The 24,111-nt window shown below is 38.7% G+C and overlaps 1 pseudogene; it reads right to left on the reverse strand.

Annotated features, from left to right (window-relative positions):
- Positions 1–22,781: 22,781 nt before the first annotated feature.
- LOC102998806 (porphobilinogen deaminase-like) lies at positions 22,782–23,809 on the reverse strand (annotated as a pseudogene).
- Between the last annotated feature and the right edge of the window lie 302 nt (positions 23,810–24,111).

Consider the following 24,111-nt stretch of genomic DNA (forward strand, 5'->3'; position numbering starts at 1 on the left):
TGTTTTGAGCTTTTAGAGTTTATTTCCCTTTCCAAAATTGTTTCTTTTGGGCATAGTGCAATTTTTGTCAATTAAGATTATCATCAGGAGATCCATCACTCAGAGGGTTTTGCTTTACGGGATACCACACGTACATACCTTTATTTTCCATTTAAAATATTTCATTGAAATTCAGTGTCCTTCAGACTGAGAACATTAGGAAATACTTGATGTAAGAAAATATGCAGTTACCATGGGGATTAGGAGCTGTTTGATTTCTTTTCTTTATTGCAAGTAATTTATTCTAATAACACAAAAATTTGCATCTCAGGAGAGTTTATCCTTTGATAAATGTCTTTTTAATTCCTTAATACCATTGGTTTGAAAGGTAAGCTTTTCTATATATATTTTATTTTGCTGAATATTTGGCTCATAATATTGTCTGAATAATAATAATAATAACAGGCATCATTTATTGTGCACTTACTATACAGCTGGCACACTATCTCATTTAATTCTCAAAAGCTTTCTTTTTGGGAGTATTATCAATTAGGATTAAGGTTGACAGAGAGAAGAATTAAATACTTTTAAACAATGGCTTAAGTCAGATGTCTTATTTCTCTTTCCTGTTCTAGTAGAAGCATACCTCGTTTTATAGTGCTTGTTCACTTTATTGTGCTTCGCAAATACTGTGTCCTTACAAACTGAAGGTTTGTGGCAACCCTGTGTTGAGCAAGTCTATCAGTGTCATTTTTCCAACAGCATTTGTTCACTTCATGTCTCTGTGTCATATTTTGGTAATTCTTGCAATATTTCAAACTTTTTCACCATTATTACATTTGTTATGGTGATCTGTGATCAGAGATCCATGATGTTAGTACTAACATCCATGATGTTAGTACTCTGGCTCTGACTCTCTGAAGGCTCAGATGATGGTTGGCATTTTTTTAATCAATAAAGTTTTATTTAAGGTACGTACATTGTTTCTTTAGACATAAGCTATTGCACACTTAATAGACTACAGTATAGTGTAAATGTAACTTTTATAGACATTGGGAAAGCAAAAATTCATGTGACTTGCTTTATTGTGATATTTACTTTATTGTGGTGTTCTGGAACAGAACCTGAGATGTTTCTGAGGTATGTCTGTAGTTCAGAAGTAGTCAGTCCAGGGTTGATATGACAATGGTGGCAGGGACTCAATCTCTTCCTGTCTCATACTTCTGGCAGCTTCCATTCCCAAGGTTCCCTCATGGACAAAGGAGGATGTTAGAACTCTTTCCATCACGTCCATATTCCAGCTGTAGGAAGAAGGAAGGGTGAAGGGGTCACAGCCCCCTTTCTTTAAAGACACTTCCCAGAAATAACACATATCAGTTCCACATGTATCCCAAAACTTAGGCAGATGACCACACCCAGTTGTAAAAGAGATTATTTTTCAGTCACTTTTATGCCCAGACTAGAATTAAGAATTAATGCCTAGAATTAAGATTCTATTGCCAAGGAAGAAGGGGAGAATGGGTATTGAGAGACAGCCAGCAGACTCTGCTGTGTTTGAGCTATTATTATCATCAATCTTACGAATGGAGAAATTGAGTCATAGAGAAATTAAATTGACTTACTAAGGTCTCACAACTCATAGAGCCAAGATTCAAATCTAGATCTATCAAATTTCAGAGCCCTTAAGTACTATTTTGAAGTGTTTCTACTTTAAAACAGTTACTTGACTTTATTCTGTCTCTTCAACTAAATTAGTATAAAGAAAACCTTTCTGACTAAGTTGCTAGGTCAATCTATTGAAACAATGGAATTCTTTATTTTACCAGGCATTCTTGGCAAAGAACATAGTGCTGGTATCAACTTGTGTAATGAAGCCTTTACTTCTGCTGACCTTTTGGATAGGAGTATTCACAGAATTTAGTGCCAGGTTTAGAAAATTGCCTGGCTGACAGATTAAAGTCTTATTTTCAGTCTTCTACTTGTTTGGGGTTACAACAAGTTTAAACTTCATTAAAATATGATTTTCTATACTCTTGACAGTTTAGATTTCAAACAAGGTAATAAATAACAAGGTTTTCAATAGGGCCAATACAAAATGATTTACCATAGGAAAAAGATTAACAGTATTATGATGATTTTTTTTCTTCAAAGATATATTTTTAAGTTAATGACAGCACATCTTAGAATAAATCAGACCATACTATTTCTAAGTTATTTGAAAATTATTACATTTGGATGATTATCCTGTGATTCTCTAATATTCCCTTGAGTAAAAATCTAAATCATACAACATATTATGAACTAAGGCTTCTTTCCTTCCTTCCTTCCATTCTATAAAGCATAATTTGTTATTCTTTTTTTTTAAGCTTCAGTTTTATTCAGGTTCTTGTCTCTGCCTAGCTTGTGAGGGTTTTAAATCTTTCTTATGCCTGTCTAGCTCTTTGCTTTCCTAGCACCAAGGGAGAACATGTGAATGTGAATGAATAAATCAACAAAAAAGTAATTGCCAAGTTTTATAAATGTCACAACTTAACGTTGCTACGTGGCTTCAAACTTTCAACATCTTAAGGAACCTCTAAATTTATCAGTGCTTTTCAGAAATGCTATTAAAATTGATCATATATATCAGTTACTCAACAGAAGTCCTTCACTTAACTAGACACAGCTACACCAGGGACACAGTGGCCAATGACAAGCTTTAATGTTTCAATAATATGCCTAGATGGAAAGAGACATTTTCACTGCAGTGAAAACTTGCAGAAAAGGCACTTTAAAATGAAGAAACATATGCTAAGAAGTCAGAGGGAACAGTGTTCACAGAAGATATTAAGAGTCGGAGCTCAGCAGAGATTTCTACTTATTTGCTGTTAACTTTGGTCTGGTTCTTTGCAAGTTTTAAGCAAGAATAAGGCCAGGGACCAGATGACGTGGACAGAAGAGCACACATAAAATATATTTAATACATTTTCCATTAATATTTTTATTTGCTATTAACTTGTATTTAAACAAGTAACACATTAATGCATATTCCTTATTAAAAATTGGAAAGCCTCATTTGAATTAGGACAAATCCTCTTTTACAATGATCCTTTACCTGCAGTATCTTTATTATGTTGCAAGGAATCTGGAGAGAGTTTGGCTCTTGGATTGGCCCAACAGTGTCAGTAAGGACCCAAGTTCTTTCCATCTCTCCAGGTTCCCATTCTTGGTGTGGTGGCTTAGTTCTCATGCTTCATCCTTCATTTTGCAAGACGGCTGCTGCAGAGCCTGTCATCACACGAAAACCTGAGGAGAGGATCATTTCCTTCCAAGCACCATATTTCCTTAGTGATGAATACCTTTTCCCCAAATTCGCAGAAGAATTAGCCCCAGTCATAATAACACTAACTCACTGCATAAAGTGTATGAGACTACCATGATTGGCTTGGACCAGCAAGATAGATTTTCCTTGGACTGGAGAAGGGTCTATTCGCCCTCAAATCTGAGATTTTGTTAGCAAGGAAAAAGCAGTGTAAGGCAAACAAAATTTTCATTGAATATTTTGTTTTTAGAGAAACTATGCTCAAAATAAAAATTCAATATAAAATAAATATCTTTACCACCCACAAGATTAGGTATCTTAGTATCTGATCTAAAAATCTATTCATTTATAATACTTTCAACGAATCTTCTTTGCCCACTTACTCCATGTCAGTCACTGTTCTCAGTACTGAGGCTGGAGAGATGAACAGGATGGATGTTTATCTGCATTAGGAATGCTTTCAGCAGCAAGTCACAGAATAAGCATTTACAAGTAGCTTAAAATATAGGGACATTTAATGTTTACCTAACAGAAATTAGGACAGGCAGTCACTCTAAAATGTTTCCAAGGATACAAATTCTGTCTTTTCTTGTCCTTCACATGCTGGATTTTGTCTTTATTCTTGTCACCTCATTGTTCCATGGCTGCCATAGCTCCAAACATCTCATCTGCTTTCAGTTCAGAAAGAAGTGGCAAACGAAGCTCTCTTCTTAGTCTTGTCCTTTTCACAAACACTGAAAAACTCTCAGAAGCCTCTTAGCAGATTTTCATGAAGCCTCATGGGCAGGACTGTGTCATGCTGGTATCCTCACTAGGAAAGGAGTCTGGGAAGGTACTTATCTCACAAAGTATTATGGGCAGTACACATTGCTGCCCCCAATAAAATTGAGATTCTGTTTACAAGGGAATGGTTAGCCAATTACAATGTCTTCCATAGTCCCCTTCATGGAATTAATTCTCTGACCACTTCATGGAAAGGTAAAGATAAATCAGGAGTTTTCTTTGTTTTACTCTAGTCTTTGAAATTATGTCTGAGGAATTTGTATAGTAAATGATCCTTAGTGTTTGTTTCTGAACATTCAGATAGAAAAGCTATTTGCTTATATAAGCCTGACATGAATTGGGGATTCAGATCTGTAGGGATTCAACTGGGTTCATCTTGTGGACCTAAGATGTTGTGGAGAGGGATGGAAGTGTAGACCAGACATGTGTTAAATATTAGCTGATAGCACTCTTTGGTAAAAAGTGCCATGAACAGAACATCCACTGATTTCCTTATAGCACCAACAACATCTTATTGCCATCAGCAGCTTATTTGTCGAGCTGCTCCACTAAATAATTAACTTCTTTAGGGCAGAAACTATGTTTAACTTATTTCTGTATCCCAAGCCTGAGGATGGCATCTGGCACATAGTAGGTACTCAGTGAAGTTTGGAGGTTGGAGATTATCTTTCAAGGAGTAAAATGTGGGGAAGAGAGTTCCAATATTACATATTAAAGAGTTAAAACTTGAAGGGTTCAGAAAACTAATTTTTAAAAAAATGGTCAAACAATAGAAACAGGCTAGGTGGCAATTAGAACTTAGGGAGAGTAATTTGTCTATTATTTTTTATTTTTTTCCTTCTCTCTGAGAGGTACAGTTGAGGTCACATGGGGTTTGTCTAAGTTGCTTGAGTCTACATGGCACAGAAGTGAGGCTAAAGTACAAATGAGTTGGAACTCAGAAACAGCCTGTCAAAACAAGCTTGATTTAAAGCAGTCGCTGCATAGGTTTTGTCATTTTTAAAACATTAAAAGCAACAACGATGGACTTTATTGCAGTCACAAGCTATGTTTACTATATTAGATGGGTGAATTCAAGCAGGTCTTATAGAAGTTCAAGGTGTGTTGCTGTTTCTTTCTTCCTTTAAAAAATTCAAAAATAAAATTTCTCCAATATTAATTTTTGACATTTGCTTTGTTGTTATTATTGCATTACAAATTTACATTTCATTGGTGATATTGCTTAATTCTAATTCGCACATACTCATGTTTTGAAAAGGTGGTGAAGTGTTCTTTAGAGAGCAAAGCTTTGTGTCCTCCCTCTGTACAGAGTAAGGGGGACAGATCCCTCTCCTAAGTCTTTGACTAACTAATCCTGGATCCTGGCCAATGCAGTTAACCTATCCACTGCTTGGTTTCTAAATCTGCAAAATAGAGGTGTCTGAGAAGATGGTCTCATGATTTTTTTCTAGATCTAAAATCTTATGGTTATATCATGTTAAATGCCTATGTTTATAGGAACTGAAGAAGATTAATGGTTAATATTTGCCCTACAAAGTAGGGTTATCACCTCATCGTTTGTAATAAAACTTTCACCTTACAAATTATTATATTGTACATTAAAGAAAATATGGCAACTACATAAAATAACAAAAAAACTAAAAAGTACAATTAACATTTGTATATTTGTCTTAATGTCTATTTCTACAAATATCCAACATGCATATCCATAATTGGAATCATATTGCATACAGAATTGTGTATCTTTCTTTTTCCCATTGAATTTTATATTATACCATTAAAAAATCCTTAAAAAAACAATATTTTCTTTTTTAAAAATTTTATATATTAAATATAACACAAATAGAGAAAACTGCAAAATGAATTATTATAAGGTAAACACTCTTGCGGCTACTACCTCTCTCAGCAACCCTAGAAACACCCGTCCAACATAACCCTCTCTCTCCCTGCTAAAATGTATTGCCCTAATGACTTTATGGTAATTGTTTCCTTATTTTTCTTTGCATTTTTACCACCCAGTGTGCATCCCTGAACATGATTATTTAGAGTTGCCTAAACATGTGATTTTTAATGGATGTTTATTATTCCATCATATAAAGATACATCCGTACATGCAAGTACTTATTGGATTATTTACCCTCCTTCTTGGCAGCTTATTTGTTTTATTTTATTTTTTAAATAGATGTCTGTTCACATAATGCAAAATTTTAAGGGAAAATTTTAAGTGAAAAGTCTCCCTTTCACTTCTGTCCTCCAGCCACTTGGCTATCTCTATGACCAATTTCTAGGAAGTTGTTTTTGAGGAAAAAGGAGCCTAAGAATGGTATTGATATTTTTCCACTTTTAATGTTCTAAACTAACCTAAGAAGATACAAAAAATATAATATAATCCTTATTAAGGTATGCAAAAATCTCTGTAGTTTTTCTTTTATATAAAGTTGGCATAATTTCTGGAGTGAGATATGTAATTTTCTCTTAGGTTATTTAGATGCATAACATTGAAAAGTTGTGTGAATTGGATGTGAAATAACCACAGAAGGACGTCTAGGATCAGATTAGATATAAATAGTGTTGTGGTGTCTTACTTTGCTTTACTGTAGAGCTGAAAGACCCAAGCTACTTTCTTTGTAACTTGAGCACAATGGAAAACTCAGTTTCTTATGTTTTTCTCTAGCAGATCAATAAAATAATGTCATGGTGATAACCTATGTTATTCAAAAATACATAATTCACTTTGTAGGAATGGAAGAAAGGGAATTTGTTGGAAGAATTCAGGTACTCATTGGCAGAAAGGCTGAAGAACCAGGCTTTGAAATGAACAGAGCCAACACAAATTAGGAGGTCCAGGAACTGGGGATGACAGGAATGGTCTCATATCAAAATTGTCTCTGGATATTTTATCAGATTCGAGTAGTAACTATGTGTCTGATCATGGAACATCAGGTGCCTGCACAACTAGAACTGCCCACCATGGTATTATCAGATATAATGAGTGATAAGTTTGGGTGGATGTATCAGTAGACTTATGATAGAAATGAAACGTTGGGCCCTAGCTTGAACATGTCCAGAAGCCATGAATAAATTACGTGTACATGTATCTTAAACTCTCATGTCGCCTGTCACTGTTTCACCACTGCCCTTCCATCAACTCACACCTAGGGCCTCATGGGGGAGGGAGGTGGAGACTGAGTGGTCCCCTGTGACTAAGGGATGGAAAAAGAGAAAACTTAGGCCCAGTTTACACATGAATTCTCACAATATATAAATGTTAGGGAAAGTGGATTGCCACCATATTATAGCCTCACCCAGGGATGGAAGGACAGTCTTGAACAAATTCTCCCTGTAAGCAGTGTTATAAGTAGTACAAGTAGTTACTGACCTAGTATGGAAAGGGAAAAATGTGCCGAGGTGTGGATATTCGGGGGCTCTGGGCAGGCAGGAATGGCCTGGCTGCTTTGTCCTGGATCTGGCAGAAGCAAAACGGGAAGATGGTCTTGGTAAGTTATCTTTCTACTGGCTTCCTCATCTTCCTTTCCTCACTCTTCTGTTCCCTTGATTACAGGGATATTAATAAGGTAGTAGGATATGAACTTCTGACTCAGCTTTGAGGAGAACCAACCTCTCTGAAAAGTTCAGTGAAATATTTGTGGGCCATTCAGACTCCAAGACCAAATTATACATTGCTCTGTCCAAGCAATGATACATGTCTACTGACGGCTCTTATGACAGTTTCCATTATTTGAGAAAGAAAATGAAGAGAAGCTTGTCCAAATTATTTCTGATAACTTTCAAGTATACTCCTTCTCTGAAAGTATCTCTAACTTAACCATCTATACAATAACTGGGCTAACAATCAGGGATGGAAACCTGTCTACGAACAGACAGGATAAGAAAATTGTCTCAGCAAGGGGACAAGAAACTACCTTATTCCCCTTACCCTGAGAAAAGCCAATATGTAATCAAAATTTTTATCTTTTTCTTAAAACTACCCAACAGGCTGTATTTGACTATTTCTCAATACTACTGTTAACTCTGTCAAAACCTAAGTGAAGAATATGAGTGCTTCTTAAAGTATTTCTCCCACTTTGCTCCTTGATGAGTCTGAGCTGGTAAACAGCTGGTAACTGTCCTCCTTAGTTTAGCACCTCTCCTATAAGGACTTCTGAGACACACTGTGCCCAGTAAAAATAAAGAACAGGAGGATTTCCTTGCTAAAGAGAAAGGAAAAAGCATAGTAACATCATTCCTTGGCCTCACTTTGTAATGCTTCGTGGGGGGGGGGGGGCGTGCAGGGGGTAAGATATTCACAAGGTAAAAAAAGCAAGTCACCAACAGGAACAAGGAAGCAACAGGGACAGTCAACATGTGGGATGAACTGGGCATTCTGGGGAATACAGGACAGAGGAAGAGAAGGAAGCCATGTCTGCGGAGGGGACCTTCCAGCTGGTGTGGAAGAGAAGTGAAGCACAGCTGATCTCATCATTTTAGGTGACGCCATCCATACCTTTCCCTATGACTCAACATAATATGTGACAAGCCACTTTCTCATCAAATCAGCAGATTGTATCATCAGTCAGCAATGGGGAGAAAACCCTGAGCTCCACCACTCTGAACTCCAGCTTGAATAAAATCCACTTAGCCCTTCTTGTAGTTCAGTGACTGAGGTTATCAAGCAGATGACAAGGAGCTTCCTGGGTTTTCAGAATGGCTGTAAAGAATTATTTTCATTTAACCATGAATTGAAAATAGGTAAGGTAATTAACAAAAAATGGTTAGGGAAGGTATATTGGGCAACAGCAATTTGTGACTGCCCAGAATTCATTACCCCTTCTTGACATTTCTTTTAGAGGAATAATAATTGTATTATTATTATTGTTATTAATTTTTTTTTTTTATTCAAGCTGGTGGGCTTGTACTCCAGGGACCCTTACACTTTCTTAACTGAAGTTTGAGTGTGTGATTGAAACTAAGTCTTGGGTCAAAGATTAAAGACAGAGAAGATGGTAAGAATTCATCTAATCCAGGGGTGACGTTTGGATCTTTGCCACCATGACACTATGCCCGTCTCCCCAGGTCCAGGACCACCAGGGATACCTTGTCTTTGCACATTTCCAAGTCTGGTTCTCTAGACTTACTGCCAGATAATGAGGTCTGATATCTTTCAGTAAGTTTTCTTCGTATAAATTAACCACAGCCTATTTCTGTTGTTTGCACTTATAGAACTCTGACTCATTCAGAAGTTGTACCTTACCAATTAGGCAGGTTAAAAGAAGTCGACTTTATTGCTGTAAGACAAGTGGTATGACCATATCAGAAGTAATGCCTTACTTAATTATTTAAAAAACAAAATTTTAAAAGCCTGCAGAAAACATTTATTAATGATAAATACAACAATTTTATTGGGGGAAAAAGAGACTGGAAAAATATGTAATATTGAACAAAAAAGCACAAAACATATTTTTGATAATTATTTCATGACAAAAATATGAAATAGATGACAGTAGATTTTTGAAAATATCTGACATAGATTGATTAATTCATTGATTGCCATTGACAGTTTGGAGCATAGGTCTTATTCTAGCTGGTATTATTTCCTCATTACTACTTGTTCCTCACTATTTAAATCCTATGGAAAATTTCTGGCTAGGTCTGTATTAAGTAGAGAGGCATAAAATTTCAGGGCTGTGGAACTTGATTTGACTCAAATCCTCCCAGAAGTGAGAATTCTGTAGTGAGTTTAGTCAGATGGGATTTAATTGGATCCAAAGTTCAGGATTTATTTATTTTTCCATTTGAAGTTTCAGCAACATTGATGACTTTTGTGTCAGAAGAAGGTCTTGATATAGTAAAAAAAAATGTGAAGCCCTGATTGCTTGTCACATTCCATCTGTATCATTATCCTAAAGGACCTCATCCTCTTTATCAAGAGACAATATTATTACCTTTCTTTTTTTTCAAGCATTTTTTTTTTTGGCCATGGAAATGAAAGCTTATTTGTATCCCACATCTGAGTTGCATTCTCACAGAAATTATGTAAAACAGCAGAGAATGAGTCATAGAATATGAAATATCATAAACTTTACTACAGAAGGACTTTGAGAATTATTTCCCTAACAGTAACCAGCTGGCATAAAGAAAAGACGGAATGAAGTCTGATGTGACAATTACACTGCGACTTAACTCTGCTTTTTCTCAGAAGAGCCAACACTTATCCAACAGATACTCTCCATCTAAGGTGAGAGGTTTCTGAAGTCCTTCCTCTCATTCTATGGTAATGTCTCCCTTTGCATCTAAGTCCGTGTGATTACAAATTTGTGACCTAAATTGTACTTACCACAGAAAATTTACAGTAATGTTTAGTTAGTGATCCAATTTTCCATATAGCACTGGAATCTTCTTAAAAGATCCCAAAACAGAGGATCCCCTTTAAGAATGATCTTCTTAAAAATATGATTATGCCACTATTTTGCTGTAATAGGAATGTTTTCAGATGCAAATAATGGAAAAAAATCTAACAGTTACTAAAACAAATAGCATTTTATTTATCTCACATTAGGTGAAGTCTATTTATCTCACCTCACATTAGGTGAAGTCTGGCAGCAGATTTCAAGGCTGTCCAATGACACAATAAGTTCATCAAGGATGCATTCTTTTGTATTTTTCTATTAAGCCATACATAGCCATACATAGCATGCTTATTGCATCACAGTCTCAAAATCTGCTTATGTTCTTCCCTGCCAGAATATAGCCTCACATCTACCTCAAAACCAATCGCTGGTGAAGGGGACCAGCATTGCCATGATTGGTTAACATCAACTCTTACTCATCTCTTGGGTTGCGGGAGAGAGGTTCCAGAGGAATTGACACTCCCTGCATAAAAGTATCTGTGCTGATCCCCAAACACAGAACAAAGAAGGGGAGAATGTTGTTCCGCATGGAGTGGTAGTCTTTCCACCCTTTGCCCAGCTGGCTGCTTCTTGTTCTTGAGGTCTCTCTTTAAAGACCACCTCTTCAAAGAGGCCTTTCCTGACCACATAAACTGATGTGGGCCCCCTGATTATTTTTGATCACTGAGAACTGCCTGGAGTGCTGAACTGGAAATTTCAGCAGCAATTAATTAGTATTCTTCTTAATTAGTAATTATGCATTTTTTGTTGCATTTTGTTTGTAATTTTAAATATATTTAATATAAAATATAACATACAATATATTAAATATTAATATATATCAATTAAAATTAATTTAACATATTAATTAAAACAATATTTAATATTTAAATATATTATATACAATTATAAATATATTTATAATTTTATAAATTATACATTTATTTTATTGTCTGTCTCCTCTTTGCCTCTATCACCTCAAGGATGATACCCCTCTGGGGAGAAAGCACTTTAATGGAACTTGTGGTTTACAGAGCAAAATAAAAACACTATTCCATTATTGGGGGGATACAATTAATAAGAAACTTAACTGAGCTACATAATAATGAAGTTGTCTTTCTTTTGTGTAGATGGCAGATGAATTTACCGAAGGGCAAGAATGATTTTTCACCAATTTCTGAATCCCAGAAAAACTGGAGATTTAGACGTGGGGGATGGACGAGTAATGAGCATGATATTGTAGGAGGTGGGTTAATCCCTAAAGTGCAATGGCCAGCTGAGCACTAAACAGACACAGGCAGAAATGATAATGACAGCAACAATAATAATAGCACATGGTTCTTGGATGCTCTCTAGGCATCGAGCAGAAGTCTAAGTAATACTTATGGTGACTCATTTATTCAGGATATTTTTGTGGGGTGGCTGATTTCTGAAACAGCGAGATTTTAAATAACCTGTCAAGCTCACTCTTTGATCCAGGCTGTCCATTTCTCAAGCCCATGTCCTTGACCACTGCCTCCTTTGGATCAGAGATGGTTACTGTGTAGGATTACATTCTCTTTTTCTTATTCTATTTCCTTCTTCACATCCCCAAGTCTTCAGTAAGTTTTGTTAAATGCTATATCTTGGTTAGCTTGGTTTTAGCTTTGTTTTCTGTGTCTAGGGAGGGATCTCTGTTAGCGCATACCAGGAAAATTTGGGTGGGCAATGCTGGCTGATTCAAGTGACCTGCAGTGACCTGGAGCAGGGGATGGGTGACAACCAACACAGTGGTGTGGATTGAGAAACATGCCAAGACAAATGGAGATAAACTGCCAAGAACTTGGAGAAGGGCACCCTCACAAAAGTATGGAATTATAGTTATATGGAAGCTTAAATTATCTTATCTGGATTTGTAAATAAGGACCTCAGAAGGCAGAGAACTTGTCTATCTGGCTGTATGAGTCTCTGGCATCCGGTTTCCATCCTAGGACTTAATGTAAATTGGGCATAACAAAATCCCACCTTGCCGCTAATTCCAAATCCAGCCCTCCAACTTATCCTGTCCATTTCTTGGACACTGTGAAGAGGGGGTTAGATTGGTCAGGTTGTACAGACCCTAAAGGTGTCCTTGCAGGGGAGGCCTTTGAACAACACAAAAGCCATGACCAGATGTCTGATAGGTGGTGTACAGAGAGAAACCCATACCTGGAGTGCTGAACTGGAAATTTCAGCAGCAATTATGAAGATTTTTGATGCACCTGAAGCAGGAGAGAAATATGTTTTGCTCAAATGCCATGAAAAGAGAGGGCTGTTTCTCTATAACCCCTAAATCCACTGTAAGGAACAGGAGGGATTGAAAGGCCCTTAAAGCCCCACGCATAGAAGCTGGACAACTTTTCAGGAATCTAACGTTATGTGATAAGATAGCTAAATGTTGAGCTATTACTATTTGCCAGACATGTTTATTTAATTCTCACAACTCTGTAACTTAGGGGTTCTTCTCCCCATTTTACAGACTCCAGCACCACATTTCTTATCTGTGGTACTACAGCTGGTCAGTGGTGGACCTGGGAGAACGCTACTTTTTCTTGTACTCTGTTCAGCGTTTACACAAATTCCCAAGGTTCTCTTCCAACAGGAGACCACACAAGCCCATAGATCGATGTGAAAGTTATTATGATTCAGATGTTTAAATGAAAATTCTGTGCATCATGGGTCATATACAGGTTGTGGACAGATTGCTAACTAATCAGGTAAACTAATAGAACTGATTTACCTTTGGATGTGGCAGGAAAGATCCCAGAAACAATGTGCAGACAAAGCAATGCACTTGACTTCTTCACTTTAAAAAGAAACTTTGTAAAAGAATATGGGATGTGGGAAAGAAACTCTAAAGATGTTATATTTAATGTGAATTTTTTGTTAAAGCATGTATTTTCATTAGGGACTGACAATAAATTAATACATTTATCACTGTAAACTCAGTGTAAACTCAGGTAAATACAAAATGACCGTTTGGTATCCTGCTGCTATACGGTTTGCTTTCTACATCTGGCTGCCCTACCATCTTACCAGTGTTAGTCCAAAACAACCACTTTTCTATGTCGGGAAGAGTTTCCTGTAAAGTTCCCTGATTAATTCCTGTTTTCTTTCATTTGCTGCCCCGTTAACTCTTGTAAACGAGCAGTTATCTCATAGCCAGAACAGTGGGAGTGGGGGGAACCACAAGGATACATGGCTCCACAGTCCTCTGCTTTTTCAACCAACATTCCACTGTTATTGATGGAATGGGGATTTGGGTTTCGCTCATTTCTGCAACAAACCTCGATTGAGTGCATACTGCTTGCCAGGTATTGTGTGGGTAAGGATCAGAGAACAAGACTGACCCCAGTCTCTGCTTTCACAGAGTTTTTATTCCAGTGAGAGCAAATAGAAAATAAACAAAATGTAGAGATAAGCCATAGGGGTGGGAGAGAATGAGATAAAGACCAATTGAATAGGGGGGAGCTTTAGCTTGTGCTGCCAGGTCGGGAAGGCTGCTCTGACTGGGTTTCCTTTATTTTTATTTTTACTTCTTTACAAAATGCATATTATTACTGCCATTTTATTTTTTTTATTTTTAATTTTTTAAAAATCGTTATTGGAGCATAATTGCTTTACAATGGTGTGTTAATTTCTGCTTTAGAACAAAGTGAATCAGCTATACATATACATATATCCCCATATCTCTTCCCTCTTGTATCTCCCTCCCTCCCACCCTCCCTATCCCACCCCTCTAGGTGGTCATAAAGCACCGAGCTGATCTCCCTGTGCTATGCAGCTGCTTCCCACTAGCTATCTATTTTACATTTGGTAGTGTATATATGTCCATGCCACTCTCTCACTTTGTCCCAGCTTACCCTTCCCCTTCCCCATGTCCTCAAGTCCATTTTCCACATCTGCATCTTTATTCCTGTCCTGCCCCTAGACTCTTCATAACCTTTTTTTTTTTTTAAATTCCATATACATGTGTTAGCATACAGTATTTGTTTTTCTCTTTCTGACTTACTTCACCCTGTATGACAGACTCTAGGTCCATCCACCTCACTACAAATAACTCAATTTCATTTCTTTTTATGGCTGAGTAATATTCCATTGTATATATGTGCCACAGAATCAATGCAATCCCTATCAAACTACCACTGGCATTTTTCACAGAACTAGAACAAAAAATTTCACAATTTGTATGGAAACACAAAAGACCCTGAATAGCCAAAGCAATCTTGAGAAACAAAAATGGAGCTGGAGGAATCAGGCTCCCTGACTTCAGACTATACTACAAAGCCACAGTAATGAAGACAATATGGTACTGGCACAAAAAATGAAATATAGATCAATGGAACAGGATAGAAAGCCCAGAGATAAACCCACACACATATGGTCACCTTATTTTTGATAAAGGGGGCAAGAATATACAATGGAGAAAATACAGCCTCTTCCATAAGTGGTCCTGGGAAAACTGGACAGCTACATGTAAAAGAATGAAATTAGAACACTCCCTAACACCATACACAAAAATAAACTCAAAATGGATTAAAGACCTAAATGTAAGGCCAGACACTATAAAACTTTTAGAGGAAAACATAGGCAGAACACTTTCTGACATAAATCACAGCAAGATCCTTTTTGACCCACCTCCTAGAGAAATGGAAATAAAAACAAAAATAAACAAATGGGACCTAATAAAACTTAGAAGCTTTTGCACAGCAAAGGAAACCATAAACAAGATGAAAAGACAACCTCAGAATGGGAGAAAATATTTGCAAATGAAGCAACTGACAAAGGATTAATCTCCAAAATTTACAAGCAGCTCATGCAGCTCAATATCAAAAAAAAAAACCCAACCCAATCCAAAAATGGGCTGAAGACCTAAATAGACATTTCTCCAAAGAAGATATACAGATTGCCAACAAACACATGAAAGAATGCTCAACATCACTAATCATTAGAGAAACTGAAATCAAAACTAAAACTACAATGAGGTATCACCTCACACTGGTCAGAATGGCCATCATCAAAAAATCTATAAACAATAAATGCTGGAGAGGGTGTGGAGAAAAGGGAACCCTCTTGCACTGTTGGTGGGAATGTAAATTGATACAGCCACTATGGAGAACAGTATGGAGGTTCCTTAAAAAACTAAAAATAGAACTAGCATACAACCCAGCAATCCCACTACTGGGCATATATCCTGAGAAAACCATAATTCAAAAAGAGTCGTGTACCACAATGTTCATTGCAGCTCTATTTACAATAGCCAGGACATGGAAGGAACCTAAGTGTCTATCAACAGATGAATGGGTTTCCTTTAAATTGTACTCTACTTGACAAGAAGGAGCCAAGTCAGGCTCTGACCTGCTTGAACCTCTAATCAGAGGAGAGATCAGCGACACGTCCCTAAAACTCTGAGTCTTAGTGTTTTTCTCTCCAAACCTAGAGACATAACAAGTTTATAGAACTGTGAAGAACAAGAAAATAATTTGTCAAGTAACTTTGTACATGGGAATAGAATAACCATATTCAGCCAGTGAATTTAGAATGCATGTTAATTATCTCACTAAACACAAAATATAAAAGGCTATAAAAAGGTCAGTTGTTGTTGTATGTCTTTCTTTTTATTATTATTAAACTTCCTTCACCCCACCCCCGTGGTCCCCAGGTCAGCCTTCTGTACTCCTCCTTTCCTAAGATGACTTCCTGGGAATGTTCTGAAGCTCACTTAAGCTGAACGTGGAAAAAAGAGCACGCCTGCTTCTTTTGCCCCTGTGCTCTCCCATTTCAGCTTTCTCTCAGTGTTAGCGGTGCTATAACTTTCTGACGTTCCAAGCAAGAACTTTCGTTATAACCTTTGACTGTTCTCCTTTACTCTTAGCAGGCCACTTGGATGCTCAAAGCACCCTTGGACCCTCTCTGTGGGCAAGGGCAGAACAAAACTGCACGAGTTCTTGACACAGCAACTTCCCGCCTGGCTGATGTTAAATTATTTACCTCTCTGTGTTTCATCTCTGAAGTGGGGATAATAATAGTAGTACCTCATAGGATTGTTGTGACGAGTGGTTCACTGCCGCTAAAGCCCTTCAAATAGTAAGTACTCCATAAATGTTGCTTCTTTTATAGCCCATTTCCCTGCTCTATCCTTTCTTTCTCATTTATCTTATCCACCCCTTTGCTCTCTCATGTAAGCTATTGCCATTCCCTTGAGTAGAGCCACTCCACACAGCCATATACAAAATTGTCTTAATTGCCTGTAATTCCTTCATTCATTCACTCCACAAATATTTATAAATCATTTACTATGTATGTGTCATTGCACTAGTAGCTATGGCAGATTCCTAAAATAGAAGACACAATCTTCAGTTGGTAAGGTCAGGATCCAGTTGAGGAAAGGATTCATATACGTGCAAAATACTAAACAACAGTATGGATTAAATAACCATATAAACTAATACAAGAGGAGTCACAAATTATTACCTGTGAGTTTCCCACTTAGCAAACATGCATGCAATTCTTTACTGCTTTAAAATTTTACATGTGTGTTTTCAGGCTTAGGCAGTATTTATGCGATTTTCCCTTTGATCCTTAGTCTCATCCTCTCATTAGACTGAAGTACCTTTGAGAAGGAGGAGCAGATCTGAGGTGGAGCTGTTAGTACCTAGGCTCTGGGGACAGAAGCATCTCTGCTCTGCTACTTGCTAAACAGGAGATGCTGGGAAAGCTGCTCAGCTTCTTTGAGGCTCATTTCCTCTCTATAAAATGGGTATAAAATAGCACTTTTTTGGGTTAATGTGAAGACTGAATGATATAATCCATGTAAATGCTTAATTCAAAGCCTGGCACTTGTAAGTGCTCAATAAACATAAGCTATAAGCATAATTGCTTTTTATAGAGCTTGTATTAAGTGAAAAATCTGTATAATTCTCAAAGTGTCTAGTACAGTGCTTTGTAAATAGTAGAAAATGAATTAATTTTATTTTTTTGAATTAATTTTATTATGTAAGTTATAGACAATGAAAACTCCATGCTCTCCCTCAAAAGCTTACAATGTATGATACTTTAATATTTACTAACACAAGACTTGAAAACTTACAAATAAAAGAATTATTCATATTGAAACCAGTAGCCAATGTTCTCCCCGTAAATATCTTATTTCAGAAAATTCTTCTACTGATATTATCTAATTTAGTGGAATGTTAAACATTTATTACCAGACTCTAAATGAATAAACAAACTTATCAGACTCTATAGAATTTGTAAAGAGAACAGAGCAAGGTAAGAGTTTTTGCCTCTAACACATTTTCTTTTGAAGGAGAGCAGAATGATTTAAACATTTTCAAATGCTATTTCTCTTTAGAAATTGGTTGATGGGCTTTTCAATGATTGGAGGCATGCCAATTCTCAAGTAACTTCAAATGTGGATCTATAATTAAAATCAGAAATTTGAACCACAGAAACATATGTTCTCGACATATTCCACTATTTTTCTCATTTCTTTGAATCATTTACTCCTCTGTTGCGTCTATCTATCTATCTATCTATCTATCTATCTATCTATCTATCATCTATCTGTCTATCTTCATGAACTGGATGCCAGACGTCTGCAGAAACGCCCACCCCTGCGGAGAGCCTGACGGCCTGGGTGGCAGCCGCGTGGCAGGCTCAGGAAGGCAGGCTGGCCTCCCTTGTCAGCTGGGATCATTCTCTTCTGTTCACAAGCTCAGGATCATGTGTCCTGCCTGGGGGCCCGTCCTCAGCGGCGTGCGCCGGCGCCTGGCTGTGGACTTCCGACACTGCCGAGTGGGCTTCCCTGACCTGGTGGTGTGGAGCCCCCAGAGTCATCGCGTCAAGCTGCTGGAAGTGAAAGACCCCGGCGACAGCCTTTTGCAGAAGGTGACCCGGCTGGATCAGCTGCGCTGGCAGGTCTGCCACTTGGCTGCGGTCAGAGCCGAGAGCAGGGGTCCCGACTGAGAGCTGTGGGCTTGGGAATAGCCTGCTAGGATTTTCAAAGGCGTTGTGTCACTACATCTTATTTAATTTTGATTTTGTTATTGTCATAATGAACTTGCTAGTTTAAGGAAAAAATCTCTCTATATAATACATATATATTCTGCTTACTGTACATACTTGACACTGAGACTTAGTGAATGTATAAGACTTGTAATGATAAACTGCTATAGGCTGCTTCTTTGGGGTGAATATAGAAATCCAAGGACGGTAGAGATGATTCTTCTCTTCCTCTGCTGCAAGGGAGGCTGAGATGTAATGACTCACCTTTTCCATTGTTGGAAATTAAATCTGCCTCTGAAAGCAATTTTGGTTTTATAAAGCCAAAGTTTACAGAACTTCTGAAATCATTCCCAGGAGCCACTTGAAAACGAATTGTCACAGAACTGATACCTGAATCAGAAGGAGTGATCCTTCCTGGGCTCAGGCAAGTCAGGCCAGTGGCTCCTGATTTTGCTTTACAAGACACAGAGGACAGGAGAGATGGCTGAGGGGCCCTTGTCACTGTGCAGGCCAGGCCGAGGCCGCCTGGGCCTCGACCTGACGTCCTCTGCACACAGGGCCTCAGGGTCGCGGGCGATGGCCTGAATGCTTCCACACCTGGATCAAATGCCAGAAACTAAGTTATTAAACTAGAAACCTGGAGAGTCCTATAGAGGTGCCAACCCCAAACCACCAGGGTTGAAATCTAAGGAACATTTCTCCCATCTAACCTGAAGAGTTGGGAGGAGAAGGGGGGGAAAAGGGGGTTTTATAGTCTATAAGCTGAGTCAGGCTGCTGATTGCATTTTATTAACCTTGTGTATGAAATCTGTGCTTTGTGAAATGACTGCTTTCTACACTTTTGCATTTTCTTTACTTCCCCTTTTGTGACCTCACTCTCCTAAGAGTGCATTTCTGTTGAAGTAACTAATCAAAACAGGATATTCAGGGAAAAATAATGGTATATTTGGTATATTTTCTTATCAAAACTGGAGGGGCTGAGGAAGGGTTTTGGGGAGGAAAGTGGAGACCATTAATTAGATAATGGAGGAATGTTAATTAAAAGCACCGATGGGTTCACTGCTGTAAACATAACCCAGAGCAGAATATTCTGTAAAATGTGATGTTCAAAGCCAAGTCAGCACTTTGGGCAAAAGTGACTCTTCTTTCTTGTCTTTATGAGACAGAATCCTGAAAGCCACATACCTTCCAACATCTTGAAAAGTGTAATCGTTTCTCAGAAGTACTCAGCCTGAAGTATGATTTTAAAGTTCTGTTGAGACATAAAACTCAAGCCATTACACCTGTGTGTTTACTGAACTTTTTATAGATGCGTATGTACTGGGCAAACGCTGATATTGTCTTCCTTGAGTACATGGCATTCTGTGCACCGAAAAGGTTTGTTGCCTCTGTGTGCTGGTCTTAAATTTCAAGGCTACTGGGCAGCAGCCCTCCTACCCCAGAGAGCTGTGTGCAAACCCGCTAGAATTAAACAAGAAGCAAAGTTCGTGGGAACAGAGTGAGGATACTAAGGTGTCCTTTGATGCACAAACCCTGTCTGTCTCGATGCTGACCTCACACCCAACTTAAAACACCAAACACCAGTTAATCACATGATTGTCGAGAGATGCAAAGTCCCTGTATAATTACTGCTGTGTTCAAAGGAATTAACATGTAGTTACTATAAACAACATGTTCTATTTTGTGGAAACTATGCAATTAACTTGTCCTAGGCTAATAAATTAAATATAGCATAAGCTCATATTACAGCTGCTTGGAAGGAGGGGCTGGCTGGCAACACATTTATTGAGATCACTTTGAAATCACTAGCCTCTATACTCAGTACAGAAGTAGGTGTCTCCTGCTTTGGGCAACTTATGCACATGATCCCATTTACTAAATAGATATTTTAGGAAGTTTAAACATATTTGGTTATGGGAGAGAAGCTGAGGCAGAAGGAGGAAAAAGAATGAAACGGTGCTAAATCATTAGACAGTAATTTGGAGTTGAAATAGAATGGCAGTAAAACATACAAATCTATATGAATCTATAGTGAATAGTCCACACTTGCACATGACACTTGCAGAAATTCAGATGAGAGGCAATTCATTAGGAACATAACTGTCACAATTAGGAAGGCATCCCTGTGCCATGCCCAGGAAGTTCTTGATATTTTATGATGTGTTAAAAAGAGAAGACCTAGTGCCTCTCAGCTTAGGTGAGAACTGCTAGCAGTGAAGTGGATCCAGCAGGCCCATGGTCTTGGAGGACTCTTAGCTTCCAGCCAGGGGCACTTCTTTAGCGGTTCCTGTCAGAGAAGGGGACGGTCCCCTCTGTCATGTGACAGTTACTAACTCTGGTTGGGGTGTGGTTAAATGTTAGGCTCAATGACTGGAAGGAAGGATTTTCTTTCCCTGTATCTTCAGCTTGACTGATAAGTTGTCCACCTTATCTCAACATCTGCCAGCAACCTAAGAAATGGTCCATTTGCTTACAGAGGTAGGAATCGTGCATTCTTATTTAGAACTGCCCCTCTTTCTTAACTTTCCTGTAATCGCTCACCCACTCTCAACCTTACATAGGTTACCAGTGAAAGCAGATGGGAAAGAGGTATGATTGTTGTCTACCTGGAAGCGAGACGGAGGCAGACACTCTTCAGGCATTACTGAACTGGTGTCCCCAGGCAGCTGTGTAAAGACTTTAAACCAAATATTTTACATTTGGTGAAATCTTTTGCACATGTGCTGGAGTATTTGCTTTTCCTATGTAACAGTACATTCAATAAGGCATCAGTTCATGGTTTTTTGCTGAAGTAAAACCCAGTGGCTAGTCTAATAACAAAAGGAACTGTAGGACAGATAGCATTTTCTTGATTATTTTTATGTTTTAAAAGTAAAATATAGACTTAATTTAGTTTTTGAATTAAAGAGAAGTCTTATTCCTGGCTATTTAGACATAGCAGAACCTTAAATTGTATAAATATGGCAAATAAAGCTCTTATATCTTCAACAGAATGTAATTAGTGAATACATTATACAAAAAATTTTGTAGAGCAAGAGTATTCATTTAGGTTAAACTAGTCTATGGATTGATTTTATAACCTATTTCTATTCCCGAGTTTGTTATATTTAAAAAATGATCCAAAGATGTGCATTTTTGTTTAGTAGTATATCAGTGTTACTTTAATGATTCTTAGCAAAAAGATAAATATAATTTTACCCACTCTGGTATATGCTACATTTATTTGCTATCTTCTTTCAATTCAAAATTGAAAGAGAAAATTCATCTTCAAGTGATTTCTTCCAAAGTTTCTGTCATCAGCATGAAGATAAAAATTATTTCATCTATTCAAACTTTTGTCAAGATTTAACACTCTTTGAATTTCTTCTACCAATTTATTTTCTTTCTTTATTGCAGAAGAGTCTTTCTGAATACTAAAAAGGGAAATTCATACCCCAGGTTACATATATTCTCATATTTCTTTAGACATTATTGAGAAAGGAAAGATGTAGGTAGCTTACTGGTCAGAGAAGATGAAAGACATGAATTTCCCTTTATGATGAAAGCTGAAAGGATGACTGGGTACAGAGGAGCTGGCAGTGGCTTCCTGCTCTTCAAGCACAGAACAGGGCTCTGTGGAGCCTGGGAACGGGAGTGGACAGACCTGCTCGTACTTCCTGTAGCATGTTGGGCAATCACCTAGCAGCCCTGACTCTCCCTTTTCTCACTTCAAAAGTAAGACAGTACTTAACTCATTAAGTAATTATGAGAATTAAACTAAATGATTTAATATAACTAGGACACTTAGTAGAGATCATCATCATTTTTGATAAAAGGTATGTTATCAATTTTAAGCTTCTAGGCCTTTCCCTAAGGAGAAATTATTCTCTGCTTAGGTTATTTGTGATTATCCTGTTAGAAAAGCAGCTGGATGTAATTTATATGAAAAAGCCTTTCTGATGCACAATTTGGTTAGTTGGTCACAAAAATTTAAGAATTATGAAAATATTTAGAGTTTATAAGATTCAGTGCCTTCAAAGCAAGTTGATTTTTTTTTTTTCACCTTCAGATCTGGTTTATTAGTAGAGTTGGTTACATTCAAAGGCTGTGGCTTGTTAGATGTTTTTCTCTAGAGACTAAGCCCCCACCTACTGAGGAGACAAGCCATCACCAAGGCCCCAAGGTGAGACAAGTCTCTGTAAGTCTCTGCCCCTGCAGTTCAATCCCCTGGGTAATCACCCCCCAGGTAGCAATGGGAATGGGGCACTGAGGGCTGGGATGTAGGCACTGGGCACCAGCAATGCAGGCACCTGTGCCCCACAGACCAGTTAGTGGACATCATTGAGCTGCCGTGCCACATCCAAGATGTTCTTGGCTCCTTTGTTCAGCAACAAGGTGGCCAGGTTGATGCCCAGGCTCTCAGCAGCCAGCTGGGCTTGTTGTGGAATGTTCCAGGCAGTGATGCCCACCAGCTGTGGATCATCCTCAGGGCCATCTTCATGCTGGGCAGGGACATGGATGGTGGCCTGCATGATCTCTTGCATGCTATCTGTGCCATTCAGACTCCAGACTCCTCCAGTCAGGTATAGTTGCCCATCCTTCATAGCTGTATGCTCTGCCACTGGCACACTGCAGCCTCCTTCCAGGTGCCTCAGGAAGGCCTGTTCAGCAATGCAGTAAAGCAGAGTCTCAGGATCATGCAACACCCCCACCAGATCCAAGATGTCCTGGTCCTTGGCTCGAACTTCCACTCCCAGAACCCCCTGACCCGCACTCCTCAGGGTGCAGGATCTGCCCCACCCGGTTCTGCCAGCCCATGCACTGCAGGCCAGCTGCAGCCAGGATGACGGCACCGAACTCCTGCAGTTCATCCAACTTCCAAAGCCGTGTGTTGAGATTTCCCCGAATACTCTTGAACTCCGGATGTGGGAACTTTCTCTGCAGCTGGGCCGCTCTCCGCAGGGAGCTAGTTCCCACCACGCTCTTCCCTGGCAAGGTTTCTAGGGTCTTCCCAACAAATTTTGGGTGAAAGACAACAGCATCAGAGGGGCTCTCCTGCTTGCAGATGGCTCCAATGGTGAAGCCAGGAGGAAGCACCGTGGGCAGGTCCTTCAGGGAGTGAACAACCAGGTCCACGTCATTTCCTCTCCAGTGCGTGTTCCAGCTCCTTGGTAAACTCTCCAGTCTTGGAGAGAGCCGTATCAAGAATCTTGTCCCCTGTGGTGGACACAGCAATGATTTCAAACTGCGAGCCTGGGTATAAGGCTTTCAGCGTTGCCACCACACTGTCCGTCTGTATGCAGGCCAGCTGGCTCTTGCGGGTACCCACGCGAATCACTCTCATCTTTGGGCTGTTTTCTTCCTGCAGTAAAAGTCCCGAGGTCACAGTCCCTGCTGCTCTCAGTGCTCCTCAACACCTTGTCCAAGAACCAGAATCACTGGCTTGGAAGAAAGGAACCTCAGCCCCTGGCCTGTGGCCAGCTGAGCCTCAGAGTGGGAAAGCAAGTAGATTTTAAAAAGTGTCCTTCTGGGACTTCCCTGGTGGTCCATTGGTTAAGACTCCACGCTTCCATTGAAGGGGGCACAGGTTCAATCCCTGGTCTGGGAACTAAGATCCTATGTGCCGCGTTTCGTGGCCAAAAAAAAAAAAAAAAAAAA

This window comes from Balaenoptera acutorostrata, chromosome 14 (genome assembly GCF_949987535.1).
Source record: "Balaenoptera acutorostrata chromosome 14, mBalAcu1.1, whole genome shotgun sequence".
Taxonomy (NCBI): Eukaryota; Metazoa; Chordata; class Mammalia; order Artiodactyla; family Balaenopteridae; genus Balaenoptera; species Balaenoptera acutorostrata.